Genomic DNA, 17,826 nt, shown 5'->3' on the forward strand with positions numbered 1-17,826 from the left:
TAATTTAATTGGAGATTTTTCACAAAATTAAATCAATAACCCACCTTAAAATATTATAATGGACGAAATTTTCAACTAGACATAGCATTGTGTATATATATTGTCTATGGTCCCACCAAAAAAAAAAAAAAACAAGAAAGAAAAAATAAAAAAGAGGTTATCGGTTGTTTATATGAATAAGTAATGCTGCATTATTGAGATGATTGAAGGCAAGTCAATATAAATATAAAATATAGGTAAATGTGGTTGACTTAACATATTGTTGGCAATAAAGAGCTGGTCCTCATCCGAAAATTAAAATATGAGGCGATTCCTTCATTTTAATAACTTGTTATATATATATATATATACACATTTTTGTCTGTTACTACTTGTACGGCCGTGTATACAAGGAATCCAGATCTTATTAACATAGTTGTTTAACGTTAATGTGTTAACAATAATAACGAATGGCAAGCAAGCGTATATGAATTCCCTTTCTTAGTAATAGCAAGATTAATTGCCTTCAGACCTATTTAGTTCGATTTCTAATTGGTATTCTCTTTCTAATTTTACATTAATCATTCATTTAATTTTAAAGTAACTTTTTAACAAAATTATTTCCATAGACTGTGTTTTATTCTGAAAATAGAACAAGATACTGAAAATAAAATACAAAGAATAGAGACAAAAAAATTAATGTTCTTATATTTTATTTAGTGATAAATTAGAATAAATTATGAAAGTCCAATTTATTTTTATTTTTTGATTCAAAAATTTTAGAAGAAAAATATAATTATGAAAAATTAAACAAAAATAATAAAAGTAAAAATAAGAAATAAGCTGTGTCTCTTGTTAGTATCATTGTATCCTTTCTATTAGAATTGCACTACAAGAAAATAAACTGTTTGCCACGCTTTTAAATCGTGCTAAAAATTGCGAAGAAGCGTGCTGATAGCTTTTTGCCACGCTTTTTGAACTACGGCACGTTTTTGAAAGAGTTACATCTGCAAGCGTATCGGTTATTCTATCGCCACGCTTTTCTCGATCTATTGGCACGCTTTATCCGTTGCTATGTTTAAAAGCATGGCCGTATGTATACCCTTTAGCTACGCTTTTAAAGCGTGCCAATAGTAAAAGATATGGCTACGTTTTTGAAGCGTGTCAATAGTCGAAGATACATGGACCTATTGTCACGCTTTTAAAATGTGGTTATATCCTTATCAAATTATATAAAAAAAAATCAGGTATGTACTTTTACATGTACTCTAATGCATTCCAAAAATAATAAAAAAACATTAACAAAAATATGTGAATACCATTTAAAAAAATTATTCAATAAAAAATAGTATTACATTAGTAGAATTCAAAATGAATTAGTCATATAAATCTCTCATAACCAAAGTAGTTATAAAATGCATTGGGATAAAAAATATCAATATCTCCCTTTTCATTGTAGCTTCATGTTGCTTCTTCTCATTACTTGATTTCTGGGAGCCCTTACTCTTGCCTGAACTCGAACCATAGCCAAGGCATGTAACACGCTTCCATAATAATGAAAAGGAAATAATGGAAACTGAAAGAATGACAATGGCAAAAGGAAAATAGATAATACTCACGTAATTGGTATCCATGAAGTGTAGGGGGTGCATCTTGTTATAATATTAATTGACCTTGTCCAACTTGTAAATGTAATCATACCACAAGTACCCAGCCTAGAAAGGAATGGTGAGAGTGAGATATTCTTTCTTATTATTTCTGATCTAGAACTGAGATAATTGAAGTGAAATATGAAAAGAGATGTAGACATGTATAACTCAAAAATAATGAAATTGAAACAATGATTCAATGAAAAGAGATGAAGACATGTATAACTCACAAATATGAAATAATTAAAAATAAATGTAAAATATTCTTTCATGCATATAAATATAAATATTAGTTTTAGTATTAGTCTTATAATAGTATCCAAAAAAAAAAAGCTGCTTAATATCCAATATGGAAGTTCAATGAAACTATAGAGAATTTTAAAGTAATTAAACCTTGAATGAACTACTTGCTTTCCACAAAAAGGCAACAACTAACCTATCTGAATGAACCTTTAATTGAAGCTGTTTGAGAAACAGCAACAACATTTGGATCAGCATTTTGAATATCCTGAGCTATTTTTGATAAAGTTATAACCTACATGTTAAATTGGAAGATGATAGAGATTGTATTCACCAACATATACATAAATAACTTAAACGATGTTTGTGCTATACAAAATCATTGTCAGATTTACCATTCTTTCAAACAAGTTTGGTGCGTCAAGATCACAATCATAATTCCCAAAATGTCTCACGTGTGGATCCATACGCCACAAGGAAAAAGGCCTATCGACACACTTTTTTTTGCCACGATTTTAAAGTGTGCCCAAGAGTGGTCAGTGGCCACGTTTTTGCAAAGGTGACCACTGATTTATGATTTAGCCACGTTTTTTTGCCACACTTAAAAAGCATGGCCATAGAGAAAAACCGGCACGCTTTTACGTGGGTGACTACTAATTTGTGTTTTGCCCACGTTTTTTTGCCACGCTTTAAAAATATGGCCATAGAGAGAAATCGGCACGCTTTAAAAGCGTGGCTAATTTGTCTTCTAACAGTGACATTTTTAAAGCGTGCCAATATGCTGTGTGTAATTAGGCACCCTGCAAAAGCGTATCGATATGTGTACCAAAATTTAATTTCCCACCCCTACTTTTCACACTTAACTTTTTTCTAAGTTAACTTTCTAAGTGATAACAGCGCATACTACATACACACTTCACTTTTAATTTATCCCCAAATTCACTTTAAACCTAAGATAACTATTGCGATGAAGCAAGCCGCCGTCATACCCATCAGCAAGCCGTCGCACCAAGTTCATCACTGCAGATCGCGATGATCGTCGAACCAAGTTCATCACTACAGATCGCGATGACTATCGCACCACCCAGCTCGCCGTCGCACCAATGTTCATCTAACCGTTGTAAGACCCAGAATCTTTGAAAAGTATTTTTATGAGTAAGTCTCAAATCATATAGTTATTTATAACCTTAATTTCAGAAATTATTTTATTAAAGATAATTAAGGCAAGTTTTGATTTGTTGAAATTGAGACGAGTTATGATCTTTATCCAATTTTATAATTATTGGGTTATTTTCTATATTTAGATTATAAATTTTGGCTATTATGAAATAATAGGGGTTTTACATGATTTGGATTAGATAAGTAATATTTTAAATATTAATACTGCTATTTTTGAAAAATGAGAAAATTAATTATATTATTTTTAATTATTTGATTTGGGCTTTTTATTGAAAGTAATTTATAAAACGGAGGAGCAAATAGTATTTCTATACATCAATTTTGTTGGATTAGAATTTATTTCTAATTACTATATTATTTCCAATTTTATGTGAAATTACCATAATGCCCTTAACCCTAATTTTTGAAAATAAAACCCTAACCCTAAAACCCTACCCGGTTACCCGTTGCTCCCCATTCCCCAGCTGCAGCTGAAACCTTTCCTTGTTCCTAATTCAGCAGCAGCTGTAGCCCCTATGCTAACCCACACATACCACGTTCCTCACAAAAGAAAGAAAGAAACGAAGAAAGGGAGGAGGGAAACGGGAGATCAGAGAAGTGGAGATGGGAAGAGGAAGGACGGCGCCGGCGGGCATCACTGCCGCCGCGCCGTCGTGTTGCCGTCGAAGGAGACGAAGCCGTGGACCATAGTCACGAGCAGAAGAGAAAGCGCGAGACAGGGCGCGCGAGACGGAGCTGCCACTGCTGGGTTGCCGTCCAGCCTCGCCCCACCTTCCAGCCTTCATCACCACCGGGTCCACGCCGTGCCGCCGCCTCTGTTCGTCACACCGTCACTCCTAGCCGCGCCGTCGCCATTCGCGCGAGAGAGAGACGCGCCGTGAGGAGGGTAGCCACCGTGCTCAGTCGCCATCACTTCCTCCCACCATCGAGGCTCGCGTCACTGTCACTCATGGCCGTCGCTCCTACTGTGCTCCATTCGGGTTCTGGGTTGAGCGCGCCGCTGTTGCCGTTGGAAGCCGCTGCTGAGGCTGGGTTGCTACGGTGGTTGCTGTCCTTATTAGTAGCGGGAGAAGATGAGACGCGGTGATGGTGGGTGGTCCCCCACCCTTGCTGCCGTGCTGTCAGAATCTGCCGCCATGGCCGCCGGAGCTCCGGGCTGAGCTTCTGCCACTTGAGACCCTGCTGCCACCGTGTTCCACCGCCGGTAAGATTTTTGAGTTTGGTTTCTGTTCTGTTGGAATTCCGGAAAGGTTGTTGACGCCGCGTGGTTGTTACAGTAACCGTCACCGGTGTTTTTGCTCGCGTTTGTCACTTGGGGTTACTGACGAAGCCACTGCCGGGTTGATAAGGAGCTGCGGCTGCTTCATTTTGTTATTTCAGTGAGTATTTTGATTTTCGAAAGCCCTGCGTTAGTTCTCTGTTCCGTGTAATAAAGTATGTGCGATGTTAATGGTTTTAGGAGTTAGAATCTGGTTTGCTTATGCCGCTTGTAGCTGTCTCTGCTTTCGAGAGAGAGCAAGCCGAGTCGGGTTCTGATTGCCGGTGATTTCAGGCAGAGCGAAATGAGTTCAGTTGACACGTTTGGATTATGATTTTGGCGTTTTGAGGTAGGGGCGCTTTCCAAAAACTATGTTTTATGTATTGGAATTATTACATATGGATACTGATGTGAGATATTGTGTATTTAGTGATTGTATCTGCCTTATGTATTATTTGATTGACTCGAATGATTATGGATGTTGGTTTGGCTGAATTGTTGTGCGGCTTGTGAAATGTAATGTTTGAAGTTGATTCTTTAAAGATTTGAATCCGAGTTTAATTCGTTGAGGATTGATTTGATTTGAGATAATTATTTTGATGATTTGAAAGGTCGAATGCACTTTTGAATTCAGCCTGGTTTATTTTAATTGATTTGGTTTTGGACAAATGATTTATTATTGAACCGTTTCTTTAAAGCTTTGGAAATGAGTTATATTGATTGATATTGAGTTGATTTTGAAATGATTTCCTTGAGATACGCCACTGAGGCGATTGTGGATTTAGCTTGCTTTAAATTGATCACTGGTTTTGAGCTGTTGAAAAGGAATGAGAAATGGTTTAGTTGGGACCCGAACCGGGTGGCAAAAGTCCAAGTTTTAGGGGAGGTGCTGCCGAAATTTCTACAAAATCCTACACTTGTTTGTAAGGTTATTTAAAAAGGGTTGGATTTGAGAAATTGTGTTATTTGATTTATTAAAAGGCTATTTATGTTTTCAAGCTTAATTTATTTGATGAACCTTATACATTGAGTTCGGCTTATTTAGAACTGAACTATTTTTACCGTTTGAATCACTGAAGGAAAGAATGATACTTTAATATTGATTTCAATATAAAAAGGAGTTTTTAGTGATTTTTAAAGGAACCTAGACTTTTGATTGAGAAATTAATTTTGAGGCATTTTGGAAGAGTTGGAAAAATGGATTCCAAAAAGAAACCTGAAAGTGGTTTGATTTGAATGAACCGGTTCCGTTTCAAATGAGTTGATTTTTGGACCGGGTTGGAACTTGTGATTTTGTATGATCGGTTTTATAATAAATTCAGTTTTATTTACTTGAACCGAGGATTTATGATTTTAAGAGTTTCAATGAATTTCAAGGAATTTATATAAGTTGACCTTCCCTAAAGACTTGGGACTCTGCCGAGAAACTTTTGTTATAAAAATTCCATTGTTGGATGGGTGATTTTGAATGCTTTGAAATAAATCCTTAACTTGCCATGGTTTTGGAAGTTTTGGAAAGAGAATGCCGAGAGTGGCTTTGTTTTAAAAAGGGAATTCACTTTGAGTAAAATTTGGATTATGAGCCTGAGATGATTTGAGAAATGAGATCCTTTAAAGCCAAGGCTGAAAAGAGTTGAAATTTGATTTCAAAGTGAAATGGCTTGAGAAAAGTGATTTATGGCTTAAATGCCGGTTTTATGAATTTGATGATGTGAAATATGGAAGTGCTGTTTTGTTATGGGCCGAAAAGGCTGTGTATGATTGTGAATATTGGCTGGTTCTGGATTGAACCGTGAGCCGGAATAGTTGTGTATGGTATTGTTTTATGGCTGATTGCCGAATGAGTTGTGGGCCGTAAGGCTGACTATGAATTATGAATTTAAGCCGGATGGCTGAGATGGATGTTGATCCATGGTTAGAACTGAATGAATATATGCTTGAGATACCTGGGCAGTAGCAAGGGTTGTGGTTTGTCCCGCTTGCTCCGGGTTAATGCTTGAGATACCTGGGTAGTAGCAAGGGTTGTGGTTCGTCCCACTTGCTCCAGGTCAGAGATTGTGACGCCTGGGTAGTAGCCGCAGTAGTGGTTGTTCCACTGGCTCCAGGTTGAGCTGTTAAACACCCGCCTGGGTAGTAGCCGCAGTAGTGGTTGTTCCACTGGCTCTGGGCTGAGCGGGTAGTAGCAAGGAGGTTGTAGCTCAAACCTACTTGCTCCGCAAGGGGTGTTTCTGTCCATGGTTAGCTACCAGGACGTGTCGGGTTGGCTATATAACCGACAGATGATATCATCAGCCACTAGGGACAGGCATGCATCATATGCATCTATGTGACATTGTTTGGGTATGCATATTGTACTTGGTTTGCCTATGAGATTAACTGCTAATTGTTCTACTTGCAATAACTGTTTGTTTGTGTTTGCATCTTCCTACTTGTGTTTGCATCTGGAACTTTGTTGGATTGTGGTGGACTGGTTGTGGTTGGATTGTTTGGGCCTAGGGCCGTGGTTGAATGAGGTGGACCGATGGTTGATTTCGGTTTTGTGGTTCTGGTTTGGAATAAGATATGAAAGGTTATTTTGATTCAGTATATATAAACCTTTTTGAAATGCTTTGATGTTTTGAGAATTGAACAGTTCCTCTTCCAGAAAAGATTTCTGACTTTATTTTATTGTAAACTGTTGTTTTTGAAAAGAGGCATAAGATGGTTATTAATCACTGGTACGGTTTATCTTCATGTATCCTATTACAGTAATTCCCAAAAACCCTCTACTGAGAACCCTTTCGAGGATGATGTTCTCACCCCTTACATTTTTCCCCTTTCAGGATATGGGCGCAGAAGTTACGAAGAACTTATTAGTTATTGTTGTGATGTTCTGTATTGCTTTGGATTATTAGTTATTGTACCCTCGCCTTTATCTTGATATATTCTATAAGAGGGATAGGAATTGTATTGGTTAATGTCTGTAATATTATTTATATATATGTATGTATATATATATGGATGTACTCTTTATGAGTTTTCGTAATTTGTATGGTTTCTTTGGATGTACGTTATCGAACGAAAGTATTTTTGGGAACGGTATTTGCGGTTTAAAGTTTTAAACAGGCTCATATTTTAGTATTAAATAGTAAAAGTGTCGTCGTAATGTCCGAGCTATCAGAGTCGCGCAGCCGGAAGCGTGAGCTTTGGTAGTTAGGGTGTTACAACCGTCACACCCAGCCCTTTCTCTATCGCACCCAACCCTGGCATCATCAACGGTCTCTCGCACCCTACTCGAACGGTCGCAAACCCTCGCAAACCCAATCCTCTGTCTCGCAAACCCAACCCTCTGTCTCTGCCTCAGTGGTCTCTCTCTCAATCAGTCTCTCGACGTGCCCAGGCATCGGCGTGGCCTTCTACTCGCAAACCCAACCCTCTGTCTCTGTCTCAGTGGTCTCTCCCTCAATCAGCACCATAAACACTGGTAATTCTTTCTTCCCTGATTCTCTGTTTCTCTGTGTCTCTATTTATTTCTTCTCTATTTTGGACTAATTAACAGAAAGAGAAGGTGTCACTCCTTTGCATTTGGTATGTCCTCTATAAACCCTACCAAATCCACTTTCCCTAATTAGGCACTCCTGTCTGAAGTTCTTTGCAGTAGCAGCTAATTCGCTGAAAGTGAACGTTTGTGCAGCAATGTTATTGCTCCGTGTGTCTTTGTTTCCTTCTTTGTTTAATATTTTAGGTTCTGCTTGGTCTCCCCTTGCTTTGTTCTGATAATTATTAGTTAGTTAAATTCATGTTTTAATTTTGCAGAATCTAACCCTGGAGCACTATACAAACTACAAAGCCTCAGATCTTGAAACTGTTGTTCTTGCACTTGTAGATTTGTAGCTCAACACCAAAGCCAGTTTCCTGAATGCTATACGTGAAAAGTATAAACAACATAAGGTAAAAATTTGGTGTTTACTATCTTCACTAACAAAAGTAATAGCCTAAATTAATTTTTAAAGGAATATTTTATCGGATATTTTAATTTTCATTAAATTTTTATTATTAAATTAGTTTTTGAATTTTTCCAGGTTATATTGCTTACTACCTTAATAGACTAATTTGAGAATTTAAAAATTTTTAAGAGACTTATTTCTTCATACAAATAATTGTATCATCTTATTCTATTTCCTTCGATTAATCATATTCTATTCCATTTCATTTCATATAGATTATATGCATGTGTAAAATAAAAACACACACTATCCATGAATGGTCAATTAATTACATTTTTCTATAGAAAAGAAAAGTCTCCACAAAGTAGGTAAATTAGTAATGAGGACTGTAAAGAGCTCTGTGGCTAATTTGGTTTGTTGATGTTGTGATACATCATGCATTTGACACTGTTGGTTGCTTTTGTAGCATATAAACCTTCCAAAACAAGTAATATTCTAAGAAGATGGTCATTCAAAATGGAAGCGAGTGCCTATTAGGGTCGAAAAAGAATAGTAATTAGCTCTAATAATGATGTGCAGAAACTTGCTTCATGTAAATTATTGGTTTAGGGAAGTAAGCAAACTAGAATGGATCCATATTAGTTTATTGATGTTCACTGCCAATTTGCACAGGTATAAAATTATTAGTTCGTAGACTGGTGTTAAGATTTGTAGCTGGACCAAGTCACAGCTTCGAGGACGGTGTGGTTGCTAAGCTACAAGCATTCATTCTATATTGAGAGCCATAGGTAAAGTAACTTGACTTATTATTGTACTCTTTTATTTGTTTTAATTAATTGCCATCTTCATTTTTGTTACAGCTTTGAATGATGTTTTATTAACAAGTTCATTAATTTTTCTTAAAAAAAAACAAAAAACTGCAAGCACGGTCAAACAAGCCCCAAGCTTGACTAGCTATAAGTCTATAACTCAATTTTGTAGAAACCTTTTCACTAATAACTACTTCATTTTTGTGCATTCTTGTTATGGGATACATCTAAAGTAATCTGCTGTTATTTCATTGGAGAAATTGACCTAATATTTTTTTGGCTGTTGTCATCTTAACTATGCATTGTTTTTATTGTAACATAATTGACAGCCACTGAGCCACATGTTTTGTTTAGTTCATTGTGTTTGATTTTCTTGTAACCAAGTAAGTGACCTTGATATTTCTTTCAGGTCTATTAATTATTTCTGAAAACTTGTATGTCTAGGTTAAAGCTGTTGCAGAGGAAATGGGCATTGGATTTTTGGGGATTGGCTTCCAGCCAAAGTGGGGAATCAAAGACATACCTATAATGCTGAAGGTAGTTTCTCTTTCTCCCCATCTTTTTAAGTGCATGAACTGGCTGAGTAGATTTAGAAATGTATATACTTGTTCCACCATAAATTCACATTGTGTAACATGATAGAATGACTTTTACCTTGCTAGTTCAAGTTTTAGGGCATATAAGCTTTTATTCCTGAAATATCTTTATACAAGAGATTACTAATTGATTCCTTAATCACCATTGATAACCCGCCTTTTCTTCATAGCTTAGCAACTCATATTAAGGGAGGCAAAATAGTTGGGCCTATTTGATATGGTAATTGAACAGTGACCATTCTTCTTTCTTATGTTTAGTGCTTTAATTACTTGCTTTTTGACTGGATCTTGATGGCTCAGGGAAGATATGATATCATGAGGAATTACATGCCCAAAGTTGGTTCCCTTGGTCTTGACATGATGTTCAGAACATGCACTGTACAGGTGAGATGTGTGACGATAATTGAGCTGATTTATCCTTGAGCAATGCTGATTTGAAGATGGTGAAATGAATATCTTCCGAAAGAAAATTAATCAGTTCAATTCATGACAAATAAAGGCTCTTGTATTGGTAGTAATAATTTCGAACTTTTGAACTGCTTTTTTATTTCTCTATTTAGTTGGTATCTGTTGCTTTTGTAGTGATTTTAAAGCATTTTCTTGTTATGCTACTGTTTTTACCATTATCTATACAAAACTATTTTAAGCATTAGCTTAGACAAGTAGGAATCATGTTTTTAATATATTTCCATTAAGCTTTTTAATGTGTTTATTTAGATATTCAAGCCTTTTCTGTTTATTAAAGGGTTTGGAAATTAAAAGGAATCATGGAAACTATTTTTTCATATATTACATCACATTGTTCCATGGCATGTATGTACGTCTTAATTTATGTATAAATGTAAGGCAGATCTGTCATTGAAGTTCGTGATGGGATGACTTTTCTTGATTTAATTGTTATCCAAGTTGCGGTTAGTTTACGGTCCTCTCTTTGCTTGGCCTTTATTTTGGATGGTATTCAGATTCAGAAGGATATGAATCTATGGCCAATTAACTGCACTTTGGAGCTCAGTTGAACAACTTTCGTTGTTTTTGGTATGTGATTTGTCTACTGCAATTCGATTAATTTACTTTGAGCTCTAGACCTCACATGATTTTGATTAATTTACTTATATTTTTTTGTGCCTGCTATGCAGGTGACTCCCAAAACATTGGCTGATCTGAAGGGTGGCACTTTGATTTCTTATGAAGGAAGAGTTCAGGCACATAACCATTGCTGAATCACCACTTCTCAATGAAGATTCAGCTGATTAAATCTGTACTGTGATGGTTGCAAATTGGCCACAAATTTGATAGTTTTAATGATCTCCTAAGTTCTAATGATGAACTTATTTTGTCCTAATTCAATTATTAGTTTTGTGAAAATATTGTAATTTTTTAATTATAATTATAGCATGTAAATAATTCATATAAATTAATAAAAAATCAATTTTTATACCTTCTAATTTTCTCCTTTTTTTTAATTTGATAAAGGAAAGCGTGGCAAAAAATTTTAGCTGGCAAGCCACGCTTTTGAAGCATGACTGTATGTGCTCTATCGGTACGCTTTCAAAGTGTATCCAAAACCAACCTAATCGGCACACTTCAAAAGTGTGGCAAGAGATGAAAGTGTGCCAACAAAAAAAGCGTGCTGATATATCTAAAAAAGCGTGGCGGTAGAGCAACCGGCACGCTGGCAGATGTGACTCTTTTAAAAGCGTGCCGACAGCTCAAAAAGTGTGACGAAAAGCTATCGGCACACTTTTTTGCACTTTTTGGCACGCTTTAAAAGCGTGGCAGAAAGCTTATTTTCTTGTAATGTTACTTTTTCTACCATCTTACAAACTAACTCCAAATCAAACTAATCATACAAAAAAAAGGATGGCAAAACAACATATCATTTAAGGTCTTTAAACCATATTAAAAGAAATTTTAATCAACAGGAAGAACATCATATCGAAGAACACTAAGTTTTTGGTTGATGGGAAACTTTAAACTGTCCAGTGGTCGCACTATCAGCGGAAAGAAGATGCCTATTTCACCCTGAAAACAAGAAGAGTGGTGTAGAAACAGATTAGACACATTAAATCAACAATGGTATTTGCTAAGAAGCTTCTATGAGATTTGCAAAAAGATATGACACATACTTTGAGACTTTCTCTGAATTACAACAACACCAAGAATATTCTAGTTTCATACTGCCAACAAAGAAGAACAAAATAAAGATTTACAAGTAGATCCTTAAGGATATGCTAGAAAAGGTAACATAGTTCAACCAACCTGAAATATGACAGGGGATTGTGAAACTGAAGCTCGCAATAACGCATATGAAAGACTGACTCACCTATAACATGTCCATTTGAGGAGAATCTTCAATGAGCCATGAACACAATCAAAATTAGTATCACAACACCAACAAACAAGAAGAATATGAATAATGACATCAAAAAATAAAAAGTAACCTAGACTAATTAATTTTAACATATCAATTTCAGGTCATTTACAACCACAATATAAAACACAAAGCAGTACTTATATCAACTTCTAAAATTTGTAGAAAATTACTCTCCAGCAACAAAGCAGTACTACTGCAACAGTAGATTAGTACCACAACAGCAGATTAGCAACACCACAGCAGAGGCAAAATATAAGAGGTGACAGTGGCAACAGGAGCGGACAAAGAACTATCAAAGGCCTGGAATAAACTCACTCTTAGGCAATAACTTAGCGCATACTAATAACATCAACAAGTTTATACTTTAAATTGTATCAGCAGAGTAATGAGATAGTTTTTGTAATGAACAATAATCAACATATTTCCCTTATCATACAAGTATTTATTTAGGACCTTATTTTTCTGAACAACAAAATATTCCTCCCAAAAAAGAGCCTTGGCGGCCATAGAATAAAATGCTAAAAACAAGTAATTTATTTTTATTAAGTAAACTAATTAAACCATTCAAACACGTACTTCATTTGCCATCGAAAAACCAACTTGAACAAAAATAAAATCAAAGTCAGAAATAGAATAAGAATAATCAAGTGAACAAAATGGATGAAAGATAATAGTCAAAAGTGGACTCAAAAATATGGAATCTAAATCATGTAACTCATTGTATAGCCATGAAAATGGGTCAAAGAAAGACCTTGATGAATTCTGAGAAATTGAATTCATAAAAAAGAAACAAACCTTAATGAAGCAAGTGTGTTGGATCCAGGGATTGATTTTTGGTTGTTTGATGAAATCTGCAAAATAAAAAAATCAACAAATAATCCGAACAAAAATATGCACGTAACAAATAATCATATTAGGAATAGAATTATGACAACAAATTGTGACAAATAAACAGAATTAAAAAAGCAAAAACGTTAACCCCTCAGACTTGAAAAATTTTAAAACAAAATTTAAAAATTAGAATCATAACAATAAATTATGACAAATAGAAAGAATTTAAAAATAGAATTAAGAAAAAATCAAAAACCCTAAGAGACTGGAAGATGCAACGATACATGCAAAGAGACTGGACGGTGGCGGAGAGGCTGGACGTTGCAAGACTGAACAACTGACAAACTATGATAGTGCGCGATGGAGCACGACGTCGCTGAGAACGACGAAACACTAAGGCACTGAGAACAACGAAGCACCATGGCACTGAGAAAGGCTGGAGGCTGACAAACTGCAACGGAACACACACTGCTGTTGGACGGCGTGAGGCTTCGACGAATAGCAGGAGAGAGAACTGTGACGGAGAGAGGAGAATGGAGCCTGAGATTGCGTGAGTGAAAGAGGAGTTTGTGACTGTGTGCGCGGCATGAGTACGTGAGAGAGAGAGAGAGAGAGAGAGAGAGAGAGAGAGAGAGAGTGTATGACAATTTAGGGTTTATGAACGTTAATACATAATAGGGTAGAAAATGGGTACGCTTTTAAAAAGTCACCAAAACGAAAAAAATAGTCACGCTTCAAAAGCGTGTCAATTGATACTTTAGGTCACGCTTTTAAAACGTCACCGTAACGTAACTCTATTGGCACGCTTTAAAAACGTACCTGTTGCTCTCTATGGCCACGCTTTTGAAGCGTGGTAAGAAAAAAGCATGCCTAAATCTCTAATCAATCGTCACCCTCATAAAAGTGTAGCCTTTGACCACTTTCGGCACGCTTTTGAAGCGTGGCAAGAAAAAACGTGGCCAAATCTCTAATCAATCGTCACCCTCATAAAAGCGTGGTCATTGACCCTTTTTGGCCACGCTTTTGAAGCGTAACAAGAAAAAAACGTGACGACATGCTTTTTTCTTTGTAGTGATGTTTATGTCTCATCTACTAAATATGATTTGTGTTTCAATAACACTATCTCAGTGTTTCATGCCTGTAAATAAACGCAACCATATAGATAAGTTCCTTAATTAGCTCATTCGGCTAATGACAAATGTTTACTAGGACATCAGACCTGCCTCTTATTTTGGAGGATGAGGTGTGGATATAGACGGTAGACAAAATCGTGATAGGACGTATCAACACCAGCACTATATGTCACTTTGCTAATGAAAGAACGCTAGAAGAGTATAGGACTGTTATACTATGAGTTGACTATATCTAAAGGAACAAATTCATCTACTCAACAAAAAATTTACTCGTTTGATATAGAAGCAGACTGATGAGTGCGATGAGTGAAGATAAGCTTCCATGCAAAATGCAAAGAGTGGAATTTGCTATCAGTATAAAATATATATTAAAATATAAATACATATTAAAAATAAATTAAAATATACATTTATTTATACATAAATATATATTAACGATTGATTTTAGTACACGAATAATATTTTTAAACAAAATTATATATCCTACCTAATTGTTAATGTGCTAACATGTGTTAGCTCTATATATTTTAGATTAAATTTTGATAATTAACAAATATAAATTATATTTAAAAGATTTCATTAATCTTAATCTAACGATTGGCTAAAAAACACTCTTGTATAAAAAGAACATATTTAAAATATAATTATTTGTGTACTTTTTTTATTAATTTATTAAATTGTGTACTTTTTTTATTAATTTATTAAATTTTAAAAAACATAATATGCTATACGCCTATAATATTAAAAATAGCATATTATTACACAGAAAACAAATAGCTAGGCTCCTCGTGGAAGTAATAACATTTAATTATACATGAACAGTAGTACTATATATATGGGTTTATATATTTGTTTAATTAATAGTTAAGGATTATGCGCATAAAGTCAATGTGGTCCGAACCACCAGCCAGCTGATGATAATAAATAAAGAAAATTAAAATCCAGCCAGAAAAAAAATAATAATGAAGACAGAAAAAAACTAAACCTTCAAGATTTGAAGTGGCAGATTATACAATTTCCCTTCAATAGAGTATTAGAGTTTCTCAAAAATCGAACTCCTAATTTTGTGTTTTGGCCTCTTGGCTCGAAAGGCACTACAAAAATAATTAGTTTTAACGATAATAATACCATGGCTGTTATTTTTTATTTAAGTTATGCTTTTATAGTTATTATATATTTGTCATTAATATTATATATTATAATAGTAATTATTATTATTGCCACTAAAAATATAAAAAAAATTATTTTTAATAAAAAAAATTTAGTGGCTATAATATAATGACTAATATTATTTTCATTAAAATATAAGAAAAACTACCAGTAGTAAAAAATTTTTAGTGGCTATTGTACTATGACTGGTATTATTTTTATTAAAATATTTTTTATAACAATTAGCCGAAAGAAGAACAAAAATTCACGGATATCCACCTCATCTCCTTTCTCTTACTCTCTGAGAAACCTAACCCTAAACCCAATCACCATCACTATCCCTCATTGCCGAACTCTTCTCTTCCGGTAGAGGATGCTGTCACCGGTGGAGACAGACTGTTAGTGCCGTCGCACTCTTTTCATCGCTAAACTCTTCTTAGCTCTCATCATTTCTCTTCTCATCGTCGTCTCATGAAGAAAGCGTTGACCCTGTGACGCCGTTGTCGCAAAGATTGCTCGGTCGGTCGTCATCGTCTTCCTCCCCCCTCTCTCCCTCTCCCTCTCCCTCCCTCTCCCTCTCCCTCTCCCTCTCCCTCTCTCTCTCTCTCCTCTCTCTCTCTCTCTCTCTCTCTCTCTCTCTCTCTCTCTCTCTCTCTCTGTGTGTGTGTCTGTGTGCGTGTCTGTGTGTGTGTGTGTGCGCGCGCGCCTTTTTGAGTTCTCTGTCCAAGCTCACTTCCCTTCCTCCATTGGCGTCACTTGCCTTCCTCCTTCGCCATTGGTAAGAACTACTACTTCAATTTAATTTTTCTTGTTTTGTACTTTTGTTAATAATACGAGTTGCTAGGTTTCTGACTTCTGTTTGAGTTTGTTAATTTTTGCTTATTTTGAGATACTGAATTTCTAAAATAATGGTTAAATTGGTTGATTCCTCGCCGTCTAATGTTTCTTTCTTTTTTTCTCTTCTAAATTTAGATTTTGGTCTGCACAACCTTGGTTTGAGTCAATATGATTAATTTTCTTTATATGAAATTGTTAACGGCGACAATGGTGAGGGTTAGTGTCTTGAATGATGCTCTCAAGAGCATGTACAATGCCGAGAAGCAAGGGAAGCGCTAGGTCTATGATTAGGCCATCATCAAATTGATTATTAAGTTCCTTTTGGTAATGCAGAAGTATGGTATTTTCAAATCTTCTTCACTTCCTTAATTTACGTCTTTCTGACCACTATTGGATTCTTAAGCCACGATTCTTACTCTTGTCCCTGATGCTTGCACTTTATTTTTTTTGATTTACTGTTGGAAGGAAAATTTCGTTAATAACGGAGGAGATGCAAATGATCGTTACGAAACAATGAAGAAGGTAAGGAATAAGATCGGCAAGTATGAGGTTGGTAGAACTATCGGCGAAGGTACATTCGCCAAGGTTAAATTCGCCAAGAACACCGACACCGGAGATGGCGTTGCCATTAAGGTCATGGCTAAATCCATCATTCTCAAGCATAGATTGGTTGAACAGGTCAACCTTACGCTTTAGCCTTCTTTGTTTACTTATCTTCCAATTATTGTTAATTGTTCCTTTGATTCCTTTTGCTTTAAGTCACGCTTGGTTTATCATTTAGCTTGAATTTATATCAGCTAGGTTACTGATGAAGCTAAATGATTTATGGGTTACCGATGCTTCTAGGGTGACGTAAATCAACATTACACATAGTGTTGCTACAAACTCTTGGTGTAGCTAAGAGCTGGCAGTAAATGTTGCAGTGTATGAGGATGTGCATTGCAATGCTTATGTGTAAATGTGTTGATGATGTTTTTATCCTCCATAAAACTAGCACAGTGTTCTCTCATGATTATGCTACTTTTCAATGGAATTTACATTGCATGTAGTCAAAGACGACTAAATACCCATTTTGGTCCCTGAGATTCACGCGATTACTCATTTTAGTCCTCGAGATTTAAAATTACCTATACTAGTCCTCCAGATTTAGATCCGGGCACCAATGTAGTCCCTCAGCCCTTTCCGGTGATGACTCAGCAAACGGAATGCCATGGTGGCACCCTCTCTGCCACGCTGGACCCTCTCTAAACGACGTCGTTTCTCTCTTTAACGCTCAAATAAGTAAAAAACACTGTGACTTGTATATGAAGGAGAAGGAACGAGTTTTACCCCATACAAAATATTCATCTTCTTCTCTACCTCCACCATTCTTCTTCATCTCTAATCAATGGTGTCAGTGAAGAGTTTCTGAAATCATTCATCACCCATGTTGAACTAACCCACGACTAGGTTAGAGTGGAATCGTGTTTCAAAGGAAGGAGGTTGCTCTCCTCTCGTTCTTAGCCAAGGTAAGCGTTAATGTTGGGGTTTAGTGGCTTTAATTTTTTTTTAATTTATTTTTGGAATGCATGTATGATTGTACTCTATGGTGCTGGTGTTTTTGCCAATGGAGAACCTTTATGCTTTGCTGCAACTATTTTTTCTAGGGTTTCTTTGATTGCTTGTACGTTGGGTTGGGTTGTTTGGGTGCTCTGTTTTTTTTATGAATGGAACAGGGGATGATGTTGATAGGGTTAGGGCTATGCAATTTTAAACTGGTTTTTGAATTTTGGTTTTTATATTTGAACAATTTTGAATTTTACACTAAAAATTCAAGTTGATGGGGGGGGGGGGATTTATCAACATGCATTTTGAAGAAAAGAATTG

The 17,826-nt window shown here is 35.7% G+C and overlaps 1 long non-coding RNA gene across 6 annotated transcripts; it reads left to right on the forward strand.

Moving 5' to 3' along the window:
- Positions 1-7,472: 7,472 nt before the first annotated feature.
- On the forward strand, positions 7,473-11,028 carry LOC130951205 (uncharacterized). Of its 6 annotated transcripts, none has more exons than XR_009073876.1 (8): positions 7,473-7,768; positions 8,101-8,235; positions 8,904-9,019; positions 9,485-9,577; positions 9,807-9,856; positions 9,937-10,020; positions 10,483-10,671; positions 10,773-11,028. It is a non-coding gene; the product is annotated as an uncharacterized LOC130951205 (long non-coding RNA). The 6 variants fall into 6 exon arrangements; XR_009073875.1 differs by having other exon boundaries at positions 10,487-10,671; XR_009073872.1 differs by having other exon boundaries at positions 10,599-10,671.
- Positions 11,029-17,826: the final 6,798 nt, after the last annotated feature.

Source organism: Arachis stenosperma, chromosome 9 (assembly GCF_014773155.1).
Source record: "Arachis stenosperma cultivar V10309 chromosome 9, arast.V10309.gnm1.PFL2, whole genome shotgun sequence".
Taxonomy (NCBI): Eukaryota; Viridiplantae; Streptophyta; class Magnoliopsida; order Fabales; family Fabaceae; genus Arachis; species Arachis stenosperma.